We start from the raw sequence: 15,182 nt of genomic DNA, 5'->3' as shown, positions 1-15,182 counted from the left end.
ATTGTCTTTGGAGACTATTACGTGAGGAAACAAAATTCTCTCTTGGAATGCTTTATCAAAAGAGTGGGCAGTGTTACGATTATGTTCTATGTCTAGATGGTGCATCCTAGGGCCAATCTTGGAGGTGTAGGAGGGCCATAGGAGCCACAACACTCTACTAGGGAGGAGCTCTTTATGTATGAGATATGAGGTTCTAGGCACCTAAATGTTGGGATATTCCCTCTGTTGAGTTGGGATGGGCAGAATTGTTGGACTAGGAATTGATATCGACACATGATATGTTTAGAGTATTGTATAGCCTCCACATGCTCCTAGCCACGAGGCCATGAGGGTGGTTTGGTGGGCTTGCCCCCCCAGCTAGAGCCCTAGAGCGAGTAAGTGTAAGACCTGTTTTAGGTCCCGACATATTTCTTAATCCTACTGCCATTGAAATGGCCTGTGGGTTGGCCATCCAAAGTTTCTAGCTCAACATTCCCTATCCTACTAATGATATGGATGTAGAATGGTCTGAGGCCTCTTACAAGGTGTAAGACCACTTCACTTACTTGGTAGATCTAGACGAAAACCCGAGTATTGATCATGTGCCCTCTCAAGCTAACTTTTCTTGTAATCTCTTATCCATAGGCTCTCCTACCATCTAATCTCACTCTATTAGCTAGCCATGGGGATGGTTGTCCTCATAGCCCATCAAGTAAGAAGAAAGAACAAAAACATAGTCGGATAAAGAGAACTCACCACGTTGTAGTCTAGATGTTTCGTGATGAGCTCTAAAGCTCCCACAATCTTGTTGACTATGCTTGCAAGGTCCACACGTCTTGATTCTCCGACATTTGCATGCAAGAAGGCAATCTCCTCTTCTTACTCATCAAAGCAGGCTTGCCCCCCCTCTCTCACACCCTCTCCCAAGTCCCCTCAATATTTGTGGCTTGTGTCATGGTCTCTCTACCTCTCTACTTCTCAAGCTAGGAAAAATTTCCCAAGCAAGTGAGGAGAAGAGATGGATGAGTTGCAAAAAAAAATAGGAAAAAAAGCTCACAAACTTAACCATAAAATGCTCCCTAGTTCTCTCAGTCTAGCTCACATGCAATGGTGGAAGGAACATAGATGGTTGACATAGAGATAGAGAAAAGAGATAATTTTTTGATTCTTAGTCGTGTGAAATGATTTACAATAATGTTTTTCAATATTATATATGAAATTTGGATTTTGAACCTTTGGTAGAGCCTAGCTTGTTGAGAAGCATGGATCTAGAGCATGGTTATGGAGGATGAAACACAAAGACTAAACTCATGAAGACATAGACTTAGAGACAATGATTGTCACACAAGTGAATTAGGTTCCAAGATGGAAGCTTGGACTCATAAACACAATCTTGTGTGTATGGACAATGCATTGAGTGAAAGGACAAAGTACAATGATATAGTGTATTCAAATGATAGGCAAGTACAATGCTTTATAGTCTTTTAGGTAGGTAGCACTTTCCACCATTGTGCTTATGGGATTCAGTCTCTTCTCCTAGATTTTCTACATTTCCCTTGCCCACTAGTGCTCCACACAAAGAGGCGTACAAATGGGTGTGATTGCCAAAAATCTCAACATAGCTCTCAATCAATGCCCACCACCCATTCCTCTTAAGCATGTGTTAAGGTCCTAAGGTCTATCAGACTAAATATTTTTCCTAATATTTTGACTCATGCACTCACGCACTACTAAATGCGCCTTAATGTTACAATTTGCATGTGATGCTTAGAAAAATTTAATTTTACATTTCATACTACCAAGCCACATGATATTTTAATGTTAGCATACTTCTTGTTTTTCGTACCATGCAATCCCTATCATTTTTTGTGAAGTGTGCTTTCTTTAATTTTGAGGTATTTTTCTAAATTTTAATATACTTCTCTCTTTTCTTTGTTTTTCTTACTTCTTGGTCATTTTCTTACTTTTTTATGTTTCAAGCTCATAACTAGTTAACATTTCCCCCCTCATATTTCCTCCATCTCTTCTCCTCACCTTCTTGGAATTTTCTCTTAGTTTGAGAGGTAGAGTGACATAGAAATTCTAATAGGGGCTAGAGAGGTTGAGAGAGAGAGAGAGAGAGAGAGAGAGAGAGAGAGAGAGAGAGAGAGAGGGTGGACTTACTTTGGCTCGAAGAAACAAGTAGAGAAGATTGACTTCTTGTGTGCAAAGGACAAAGGATCGAGAAGTGTGGGGCTTGCAAGGAGTCAAGAGATTTTCCTAGCTTTGGAGCTCATCAATGGACATCTAGACTACAATGTGATGAGTCCTATTGATCCAACTATTTTCTTATTCTTTCCTCTTACTTGACAGATGTGGATAGCCATGCAAGGCTAGCTGAGTGAGTAAGACAAGATGAGAGACTACAAGAAAACTCATCTTGATCGGGTGCATGATCAATATGCGTGTTTTTGTCTAGATCTGGCACTATAATTGGGTCTAATCCCACAAGGAATGATCGCCGACTGCACTAACTCTATGGACTTGTAGAGTCCTATCATACTAAGATCTGTCACAAGGATATTCTAACATCATAGACATCTCAATTATAGCATATAAAAAAGAACCTAAATACATAAACAATCATGGACAATAATAACATTAAACATATTGTTCATATATTCCAATGGATCACTTGATAAATTTTGTATAAGGCATCACAGTCTCTTTGGGAGACAACATCAAGTAATGGCAAGAATCAGATGAATGAATGCATACAAGGCTAGAATACTCTAAAATACAAGACATACACTAAATAGCCATGGTTGCAATAACAGCATGACAATGAAGCTAATTATATGTCAATGTGGAGCTATATATATGGGGTGAATTCAAGGTGTGCCTGTGTTGAACCCTCATCTATTGAAGCTAACTATGTGTGTGTGTGTAGAGTTTCTATTTATGGGGTGAATTAGAGATGCGCCTATGCCAGCATCTTTAAAAGTGGGCTCATCTCAGGTAATACTACTAGTTGTGTGGGTGTTGGGGCCAATGGGCAGAGCTAATAGTGGCGGATTTGAAGGAAGAGACGAAACTAGGGGAGGAGGAGGCGGGTTGGGCATGGGAGATGCAAATGGTTGGGGTGGAGCATATGATCATTCAAAATGGTGTTGCTAGAGCCAAAGATTCATGTGGTACATTGAAGATTGTCACTAGGGGATTGGGATGTAGAGTCCTCATGCTCCTTGATAGTAGCATCCTCGGTATGCTCCTTAGCACTGTCCTCCTTATGTATCTCATTGGTAGTGGGTGCCTCCTTATGCTCCATATGGCAGTGTCTTTGGGGGATGTAATAGCAACCTCTTGCTCTTAGATAGTGGGTGCCTCCTCATGCTCGATGGTAATGTACTTGGGAGATGCAACAATAGTCTTCTACTCCTAAATAGTGGCCTCATCCTCCTAGGTTATCTTCATGGAGAGTGGGCTCCTAGTCCTACTCGAGTTCGATAATTCTTTCGGTCTTTATTTTATCATTTGCATCACCAAAGTGACAAAGCCCAACTTAAATAAGAAAGAATAAATATGTGACATAGAAAAATAGTTTAACACTAAACCAATCAAAAGATAACTTGCTTTCAATCTTTCTCTCACCATTGTCGGAGGGGTTTTAGTCGAAATGTCATATCCACCAGGGATTAGAAAGAGAAGGAAGTAGAGAATAGGAGATAGAAGAGAAGAAAAGGAACATGCAGGAGATTCAAATGAATCTCAAGAATGATGGAAATCAAGTTCTCTTCAAAGCATGTCTATACATCATGAATCAGGAGATTCAAATGAATCCCAAGAATGTTGGAAATCAATTTTTCTTCAAGACATGTCCATACATCATGAATTGATCATAAAATCTTCTACTAGGTCTGCCAAATCCTTTACACAATATAAAAACAAAAGTCAATTATTCAAAGCACTATGTATTGATAGAACCTAATAAGGTAAACAAAATCCATGTATGGGACTCCAAATACACTTTAGCCTTGTGTATTCCTGATTGTTATATTAATCATAAGTTGATTGTTTGATGGTTGAACTCCAAGACAAATGGTTCTTGGATAGACAATGTCTACTACTACTCGAAAGTAATCTCCAAGCATTAGATCTCCTAGAGCTCCTTGTTGTTATACCAAAAATGTGCACCAAACGCTGTCTTATTCTCTACTACTTAGATGGAAAACTTGATGGTTTTGTTGGCTCCAAAAGGAGGGCAAAACTTTAGGACACCTAAGGAAAATTCTCCCAGATTGCTACTTCTCCTTCTTTCCAATCCGACGGATTGCTATTTGTTGTCTGAAAACTATGATCATGTGTCGCATGAATTTGGAAGGCCTTTTTGCATGAGATCTCCCAAACTGGTTCAAAAGAAACTTGCTTTTTGCAATCACCCTATTCTAGAAGTTTTTTATACCTTTTTAGAAAATTTACAAGAAATAGTATCCAAAATATCAAAAATAGGCTAAAGTTGTCCAAAAATCCTATATGTTTGAATCATCCATACTATGGACACTAATACTAATGACTAATATGACATTGACTCTCTAGATTATTAAGAAAGATGGATGATGATGCACTCTAGGGTTTTTACACTGTTTTTGCATAGCAGCACAACATCCACCCCCTTTGAACTTGCACATCCTTCGGTATGTGCCACCAATGCACCACATAGGTCAAACACCCATAGTGTCAACTTATCTCTCATTATGCACATGAGAAGGCATCCCCATGGATCATAGATCAAAATGATTAGCATTTTCATAACTCTAACACCATACCAAGCATCCACTCCAAGGTCATTAGGCCTTGGCTGTGCATCATATACTAGAGTCTATTAAATCTCCATACATGGGCTATCAATGCACCCATCAACAAATACATAGCAACATGCCTTCTCTTTCAAAATCCATCACATGGGAAGCTGCTTTTGATAACCTTTTTACTCCACATCCAACATAATCAATGCATCCAATACACTTTGACTATCTTTCAAAACATCGAAACATTCCAAAAACTTGAACCATCTCTACATTTCCTATCAAGGTACCAGACCAAGCATCCAAAACATTCTCCATTTGTGGAGCATCACATCTAACATCCTCCAAAGGCATATCCTCCAACTCATGAGTTGTCCTAGAAATGATAATTGTATCCTGTAAATCATGTGTATCTAGCAAGTCACCAATCTCCTGCTAAGTCCCTAGATTAGGTAAAACATGAGCTTCGTAAACCTCTTCAAATGAATTAAGAAAATCTATATATGCAATGGTTGAATCTTCCACTACAAGATCTTCTAAGGCATTTGTGGCTATCTCAATATCAGACTACAACTTATATCTCAACTATTTGCCCTTATTTTTGCCCTCTTGTTTGCTATCTTGTTTGTGCTCCTACCCAACCTCTTCCATAACATGCTTGGCAAGTGGTTGATTTTCAGCTTTAGGCCGATCCACACTTCTTCTTGTCACTCTCTTAAATTGTCCATGCATTATCTTTGTCTTTCTTATGTTTGTCTTCCACAATTACATCCGTGTTTTGCACTTTTGCCAAATATACATACACTGAATATGCATCTACCAGTGATTCCCAGCTAGTCCTATCATGAATTTCTTGCCCTACATGAGACATTTCACTATCAATAGCTTTTCTCTTTTCAGATATATGCAAAGAATGTGTCCATAATGCAACCTTTGGAGCACCCATCACCTGGCCACGCATTCTATCCAACTGTAGACTAAAACTAGTAGCATGTATAGTCGCATAAGCATTTCAGACAACCAAGTCTTCCAACAACTTTTGCATACCTCCCTTTCCAAAATTGAAAGCAAGAGATAATCCCATTTCTTATGCATGGATCTTGCCATCTTTCCAAAAGAGGAGCTATCCTATGAAGGCCTCCTAATAAGCAACACAATCCTTTCTTTCATGCTACAAACTATCACACCAAATACATATTTTCCCTGGTTTAGGAGCTATCGTCCACCTCCTTCCCACTTGTCCTTTCTTATCTAATTTTGGAAGCTTCAACTGAAGATCCCTCATGTCTCTAACACCAATTCATCTAATATATCTTTCCTAATGGTGGAAATAGTAGGTGGAGCCATAGGCTTAACCATGAAAGCAAGTGGCTTATTGGATAGGTTAACTGTTTTGCCCATAATAGTGGGCAATCTAGATACATGCAATATTTCTCTTCTTCTATGATTTTTCACCAATGTAGTAATAGGATCCTTAACATGCCTCCACTCGGTGTCTTAAGCCTTGTCTCTATAGTCTAATCCTCTAACAAATCATCAAGCAAAGTGTCAGAGTAAGATGGGCCAAATGATTGATTTGGCCGGGCCGAGTACTAAGCATTCGAATGGTCGATTTGGATGGGCCGAGCGGTGGGCGGCTGAGCCAAATGGGCCGAATGGCCGAACGACCGAACGGCTGAGGGCTGAGTACAAGGTGGGCTGAGGGTCAATTTTGGGACTCGAGCCAGAATCGCCGTCACTTGGATGAGTCGAACACGATGCGTTTTTCGCTGAGCTTGCACAAAATTTTCCGCACTGAGTGATCAAAGCCTTCACGCTTCTTGAGAACCTCCAGATCCTAGCTACACATGTAGGGGAAGGTGTGGGAATACATGTAGTGGGCAATAAACTTGTCACGATGAACTTCTTGAGAACCTCCAGATCCTAACTACACATGTAGGGGAAGGTGTGGGAATACATGTAGTGGGCAATGAACTTGTCACGATGAGATTGAAGCAAGTCCACACAATGAAGCTCTCTCTCTCTCTCTCAAGCACCCAAGGTTTCAAATGAGCTTCCCGTTGGTCTCTTGGCTGGTAAACCCCTCCTCCACAAAATTCTTGCCACTCATGCCCCCTTGCTTATTGGTCTCAATCCCCTTCAGCTCTCCTTCCTCCCGTTTTCTACATATCTGTGCCCTGTTTGGCTTGTTTTACAGCAGCAAATCCTACACTTTTCCAACAGATTTTCTAACCTTAACCTACTCTAAATGCAACAAGAATCAAAAGCAAAGTATTGAACTAATTTCTCCTACTAAACTAACCATCACAGATAAAAAATGCTTACTTGTAGCACGTGTTAAAGACCAAAAACCTCCTATCTACCTCAAGCTCCGGTTCGAGGATGGAACCCTTACTTCGATGCTTGATTTGAAGCATGCAAGTGCTCAAACTTGAATCCGTTGGTCCCAGCAATGGAACCAAAATGTGGTGGCGAGAAGGAGCTCAACCACCAAGACCCATGAACCGCTTATTGTTCAAGCATTTCAAGTGAGCATTAATGGCTACCTCTCACATAGCCGATGCACTATCCCTCTCTACGAGTGTAGTGAGCTTACCATGATGCCTGATTGAGTTGCTTCCTCTCTCAAGCACTCTGATAGCTCCATGATTCATGATGCAAGCTCAAGCATCCTCAAGCCTCCTCCTCCAAGCTCCATCCTCCATAGCCATGTGCAAGACAAGAGAAGATAAGAGAAGAGAAGAGAAGAGAAGAAGAAGAGAGGAGAAGGTGGAGAGCTTCACCTCCAAGATCCCTCACTCTCACAAGCTCACTCCCTCCCTCAAGCACTCACAAGCAAGCAAGAGAAGAGAAGGAGAGAAGAAGAAGAGTCCACTTTGCCACACACCAAAGAATTGTGGGAGTTATCTCATATGTGGATCTTCAATTTCCCTAAACTTGCAGGACGAATTGTGTTGCGTGGAGAGGGATCAGGCCGTACGAACAGCACGGGCATAGTTCTGAATAGCACAACAAATTTCATCAATGCTAAAGCCAAGGAGCAGCAATGGTACTGATTGAGGTGCCAGAGAGGAGCATAGAAAGTCCAGAAAGATATGCCTAGAAGGAACCTTATGGAGATATGGCTTGTAGAGGGAGATCTCAAAGCTCTAATGGAGGTAGGTACAGTCTCCCTAGCTATGGCTACCACAAGGTGACTATGATATTTAAGTGAATGGGGGTCATACACTCAAACTGAGCTGGACTAAGATGAAGAGGAGCTAAGAGGAGTGAAAGGAGAGCTGGGCCATGCTCATATGAGCTCTCATACCATGTTAGAATGTCAGATCTAGAGCATGGCAAAAGCTGTGGTGGATAGAAGATGAAGGTTAGACTCATGTTGACATAGACAATGAGTAGGCAACTATTACACAAGTGAATTAGATTCCAAGATAGAAGCCTAGACTCATAAACACAATCTTTTGTAATGGACTAACAATGACACTAAGTGAAAGAGGAAAGCATCATGATATATCATTAAAAAGGAGAGCAAGTACAATGCTTTATAAGAATAGACTAGGCTATACTTTCCACCACTGTGCATATGGGATTCTACATTCCGAGCCCACACTGCTCTCCATACAAAGAGGCTAAGCTAGGTGTGATTACCAATATCTCAACATCCCTTTCCAAAATTCAAAGCAAGAGGCAATCCTTTTTCTTGTGCACGGATCTTGCCATCTTTCCAAAAGATGAGCTATTGTGCGAAGGCCTCCTGATAAGCAGCACAATCCTTCCTTTCATGCCATAAACTATCACACCATATACATCTTTTCCCTAGTTTAGGGGCTACTGCTCGTCTCCCTTCCTCTTGTCCTTTCTCATCCAATTTTGTGATCTTCAACACTAAAGATCTCGTATGGCTTTAACCAATTCATCTAATACATCTTCTCTAACAATGAAAATAGTAGGTGCAGCCATTTCTCTTGTTCTATGCTTTTTCACTAGTATAATGATAGCATCCTTAACATGCCTCCGCTATGTTTAAGCCATGTTTTTATAGTTTGATCCTCTAACAAATAATCAAGCTTCTCTTGAAGCTCAAGATTTGGCGCTTGTAGAAACAATTCAATTTTTTGACTTGCAAGAGCTTGTTGTTATGTAAGATCTAATTACTCAACTAACTTTCAAATTCTTTTAATAACTCTGTGTACAAGACCCTTATTGGGTCGTAGAACCCATTCCTAGGAAAGTCTTGTGGATGATCAAACTAGTGTCTTCAAAATGTAAAATTCTTTCAAGAGTGTCTTTTTTAAAGCTACTAAGTCAGCATCTGGCATATTCAATTCAATAACTTGGGCTTTTAATTCATGTATAGTGACCGGTACAAAATATTGGCTACATGCAAGTTGATAAGCCACCCCAAATAACTCCATCTTTTGAGCATAGGTATGCAAATATGCTGATACATTCCTTCCCTTAAACAACTTAATCTCATGCTCTACTACCTACAAAACATTCATCACAACAAGTTTTGTTTGAGCAAAAGCCTGCATCAAATGTTGTTGTTGTTGTACCTACATAAATATATTCATATTCTGCACTGCAAAACATCACTAGAAACTATGCTTGAAGGCTCTCCCATCCTACTTTTCCTTCTGATATCCTTTCACATTGGGTTCACCAATGTTAGAGGAGTTTTAGTTGAAGGGTCATATCCATTGGGGATCAGAGAGAGAAGGAAGTAGAGAATAAGAGATAGAAGAGAAGAAAAAGAATAGGCAGGAGATTCGAATCAATCTCAAGAATGTTGGAAATCACGTTATCTTCAAGACATGTCCATACATCATGAATTGATCATAAAATTTTATGACAAGCCTGCCAAAGCCTTTACATAATATAAAGATAAACTCAATGATTCAAAGCACTATATATTGATAGAACCTGAGAAGGTAAACAAAATCATTGTATGGAACTCCAAATGCACTTTTGCCTTGTGTATTCATGATTATTATAGCAGTCACAAGCTGATTATTTGATGGTTGAACTCCGAGACAAATGATTTTTCAATTGTCTAGACAATCTCTCCTACTACTTGGAAGCAATCTCCAAGCATTAGATCTCCTGGAACTTCCTATTGTACCAAGAAAATGCACACCAAACACTCGCTTATTCTTTATTGCGCAAATGGTGTCAAGCATTTTGAGAAAACTAAAAACCCTAGTAAAAATTTAGTTTGGTAGGATTTTTTGTAGCTTAGAGGTTTGTGTAATTGTTTGTTTTGTTGTTTCATAGTTGGATTTTTTGTGTTTGGAAACTTGATAGCCTTGGTCAAGTTTTGGTATTTTTGGACAGGTTGTAGAGTTTGCCAATAGCTGTTGAACATCATGAAACAGGTATGATTTCTTGCCAAGAATCTTGCACATCATGGGGATTTTGGGTTCACGAGCACTCTACATTTTACATGTCGCATGCACTACACTCAGGGATCATCTCCTAATCTTTTCACTTACTTCCTTTCCAAGGGTTGGGTTTATACAATATTTATACTATTATTGAGCACTTGCACGACATGAGGCCCACTGTAGTTATATGTAGTAAATCTTAGTTGTACGTGCACTTGACTAAGCACCTTCAATGAGCATGCATTGTTTCATTCATGCACGAGAGTTGGGATATTCATCACTAAGTTAGAACTCTCTGGATGTGACAGAAAGGTGGTTGGATGAGTTTGAGGGTCGTGACACCAGTTGTGAGAAGGTTTGTTTTCTTGGTCAATATCTTAAGAACCATCCTTTTCTCATCGACAGTGAGATTTTGGGTGGGTGGAGTGGAGTACAATATTTTCTTGCTGAGTGTTGAGAGGCGAGGTTAAGGATCTTATATAATCAAGGAACTGTGTTTGCATATTGCATTATGCATGGGCACATGTAGATAGGCTAGGCACAATCGTTTCAATGCATCCATATTTTCATGTAGAACATTGCTTGTTTGTTTGCATAGCATGGATTTGATGTTGCATTTCTTCTCAAATCATGAATGGTTGAGCACGACCTACAAATTAAACAGCATATTTCTACTAGGTCATATTGCATGAAACCAAAAGCAGGAGGACAAAAGGAGATTATCATCAAAAGATCAATACATGTGCTATGAAGGAAATAAAAGATTGGGGAGGCCATTTTTATCTAGTTTGCAAAATCTTGATTGCTTGCACCTACAAAGGAACTTGTTGAATCTCAAATCTTTGCACTTTATAATCAAGGCTATGGTGTCCTTCCTGGAAACTTTCGAGATCTTGCTTCAAGGGAATATGTTAAAAACACATCTACTCAAAGGGGTTCAATAGCAACTCAAGACTAGTAATTTTGGTGGTATTATCGATCTTGAAGTGCCTAATAATGCAAAGATTTGGAGACAAGGTTTTGAGAATTGGTAAAGATCCATTATCAAACTAATCTATGGTATTTTGGCTTTAATGTTTGTGTTTCTACCTAGAAGCATTGCTTGGAGACTATAGGGATTTGTGTGAACTTAGCTTTACTAGTTCCAAGTGGAAAGGACTTATAAAAGGCATATTTTAAGGTTTCCATAGGATCCCATGCAAAGATAGGACATGATTTGGAAGGGATGCAGGGCACTTGAGAAAGAAGAGGAAATATGAATTTTGACATGGCTCATGATTAAGGATTTAGGGTGGCACAGAAGATTTTCTGAATTATCGTCATAATGATTGTAACCTCTCTGAAGGAGCTCCAACCTATAGAAGTACTTGCGAGTAAAGCATCTAAATATTGAGTCATATTGAGGGGCTGACGATAGACCTGAGAGGAGTTGATTGACTTAACTAACAAGAGGATTTATATTATTTATTTAGGTTCAATGCTTTGATCGTTGCCAGATAATTGCAAGTTTGAAGGCGATTGTTTTGATGTGTTGACTTGAGGCAGCCGCCCGTTGATGATCAAAGGGTGGAAAACGAAACGATAAAAGCCTTAGAAACACTTTTTGAAAGCTTAAAGCTATTAAGTCTTCAGGCTTTCGACATTTAAGCTTCTAATCTTATAAAAACAAAGCTTTTAACAAATCAAAAAGCTTAAAGCTAAAAAAACTCAAATGTGTGAGAATCCAAGAATCCTATAAAAGGAGGGTAGAAGATGTTCTAAGGCCCTTCCCTTGAATGACAATTTGTATCTTATGTAAGGAGAGTGAAGGGTAGTACATAAGAGTGATGAGTCTTGTTGTGCTAATTGAAGTGATCAAGAACTTAGAAGCTAAAGAGTCAAGTGTTGTAACATTGTTTTTTTGAGGTACGTGAATATAGTACAATAGTTTTTTTTAAGCTTGTGTTTTCAAACATTGCAAAAGGTGTGTGTGATGCTCTATTGGGAATGTGTTATCGAATTTTTTTTGAGCTATAAGAGGCATTGTCGATCATTCTGTTCCATGTGTAGGTTTTGTGATCTTCGTAAAAATTTAAAATATTTCATGTTTTGTGGTGTTCATCAACAAAGTCAATTATTCTATCCGCCACTCCTTAACGTCTTGTTATTGGGTAGTGAGTGAGGCTTGTTCTCAAACACCACTCGAGTAACATCTCTTTTTTTTGTGCCCCCGCTGATGAGTGCTAAAAAAGTTGACTTTATGTGAGATTTGTGGTTTGATTTCTTGTTTGATATTTTTTTCAATGGCCCGTTCTTTTTCTGAATTTTATGGAAAAAAAGGAGAGGATCCTCAACGATTCCTCGGAAAATTGGAGCTTGGATGTATTATCCAAGGAATAAGTGACTTAACCCTGAAACTCTAAATTCTGAAATTTCAATTGTTAGCTAAAGGTCATAATTGCTTTAAAGATTATGAAAAGGCTCTCACCCACGTGATTGAGAAATCTTTCTATTCCTATGGAATATGAAGCAACCAAGCAGGCATTTCTTGAGCGTTTTAAGGAAACAGAAATCCCAAGACCTTTGGAGAAAAATAGAAACCTGCAAGAAAAAAGAAGACCAAACCATAGAATTTTTTGTTTTAGAATACACTAGACTTTGGGATCGTTGGAATTTATCTTTAAGTCCTAGAGAGAGAGCCCTGAAAATGTTGCAAATTAAATATTTTATTGAAATTTTATAAGGAGAGGTAAAAAAAAATGGAAATTAAGGAACTGAGTACTTTTGGGAAAGCTATAATGATTGCCATAGAAAAGGAGAGAAAATTTGAGAAATTTAAAAAGAAAAAGTCAATTAGAACAATTGGAAAGAATGTCTGGCCAAGTGATGGGTGGTCCAAAGGTTGCAATATAGACACATGTTTTACGTGCAACTGAAAAGAGGAAAGCTACTGATAGTGAAATGTCTCATGCAGGGCAAGACATTCATGACATGAATATGGCTAGGAATCACCGCAGTAGATGCATATTCAATGTATGCATATTTAGCGAAATTCTAAGCAGTTATCCTAGGGTTTTACCCTCTTCTTTTGAAGTTAACGGAACCATCAGATTTGCCTTTGTTACGTGAGCGGTGTTTGAGGACAAGCCTCACTCACTACTACCCGCGATAACGAGATATTAAGGAGTGCCAAATAGAATAATTGACTTTGTTGATGAACAACACAAAACCTACACACGAAACAGAACGATCGACAATGCCTCTTGTAGCTCAAAAAAACTTCAATAACACATTCTTGGTAGAGCATCATACAAACCTTGCACAATGTTTGAAAACACAAACTTTAAAAAAATCTATTGTACTATATTTACGTACCTCAAAAAAATATTGTTACAACACTTGACACTTGAGCTTCTTTCGAGTTCTTAATCACTTCGATTAGCACGACAAAACTCATCACTCTTACATGCGACCTTCCACTCTCCTTACACGATTCAAATTGTCATTCAAGGGAAGGTCCTTAGAACATCTTCTACCCTCCTTTTATAAGATTCTTGGATTCTCACACGTTTGAGTTTTTTTAAAGCTTTAAGCTTTTTGATTCGTTAAAAGCTTTGTTTTTATAAGCTTAAAAGCTTAAACGTCGAAAGCCTGCAGACTTAACAGCTTTAAGTTTTTAAAAAACGTTTTTTAAGCTTTTATCGTTTCGCTTTCCACCCTACGATCATCACTGGGCGGCCGGCTCAAGTCAACACACCAAAACCATCACCCGAAAACTTGCAAGTCAAAGCACTGAACCGTCATAAATAATATAAATCCTCTCGTTAGTTAAGTCAATCAGCTCCTCTCGGGTCTATCGCTAGCCCCTCGATATGACTCAATCTTCAGATGCTTTACTCGCAAGTACTTCTGTAGGTTGGAGCTCCTTCACAGAGGTTACAATCATTATGGCCATAATTCAGAAAACCTTCTGCGCCACCCTAAATCCCTAATCGCGAGCCATGTCGAATTTCATCTTTCCTCGTCTTTCTCAAGTGCCCTGTATCCCTTCCAAATCGTGTAAACATTCTGTCTTCCCAGCTCCTTACAAATCCTCTTCTTCTCCAATTTGGAAGCGCTGTGTAGCCTTCTTAATTGCGGGCCAAACCAACGTAATAATACTTCTTCTCCTCGGCAGGTAAATAGCGATGTCTTCCTTGGCAATAGCTTCCAACTGACGATCAATATACGTCTCTATCATATGACAACATAAATCCCCAGAATAATAATTATTTAGGGTGATTAGTGAACGATGCTGCCCATAAACGAACGGTGCTAATCTGAATTGCTCCCATGTTCCGCCTCGCTATCAATTTTTTTCTTGGAGATCAGCTCTTGGATTTTCCATCGTCCTTCGAGTTCGTCAGATTGCCACCTTTTGCTAGCACTTAGAAAAATAGACTCGAGGAAATGAACAGGCCAAAGTTGAGGTACTAGTGCTGGGCAAAGTATCGATCCAAGAAGCTCTATTTCGTATTAAAGTAAATAGTGTTGATGATGAATTACTGGATGACCACTTTTTAGTGTTAAGAATCAAGCTCGTGATCAGTATCACCGATATGATTGATTTTATCTAGACAACTGTCATCTTAGCTTTCACTCTCCATATGTATTATAATAACTAAATCGGTCAAACTCAACCACGATTAGTGGTACAGTCAGTTAGTGACCTACTGTGTTTTCAGTTATGTGTAATTAGACTTTAGTAAGCATTATGGAATAATGAGAAGAAAAGAACAATGAGAGTTCACGACTCTCTATTACAGCTCCATGTATCAACTAGCTTAAATACTTCAGTTAGTACGTCTATGAATGAGTAACTTATGCTGAAAATTATCCTCTTCAACTAGTACATCTATGAGTGGACCAACATCTACTATTAGTCCTTGGACAAGACGACTCCACAGTCATGCTAGTGCATCCACTGACACGGATATGTCAGTGAAGGGGAGATTGAACAAAGGCAAAAAAAAAAAGTTTGAAGATATAACTGGCCCACTTACATCTGGATATGAGT

This window comes from Lygodium microphyllum, chromosome 2 (assembly GCF_053477565.2).
Source record: "Lygodium microphyllum isolate KBCC chromosome 2, Lygodium_microphyllum_v1.1.10, whole genome shotgun sequence".
Taxonomy (NCBI): Eukaryota; Viridiplantae; Streptophyta; class Polypodiopsida; order Schizaeales; family Lygodiaceae; genus Lygodium; species Lygodium microphyllum.
This window is presented reverse-complemented; position numbering follows the sequence as displayed.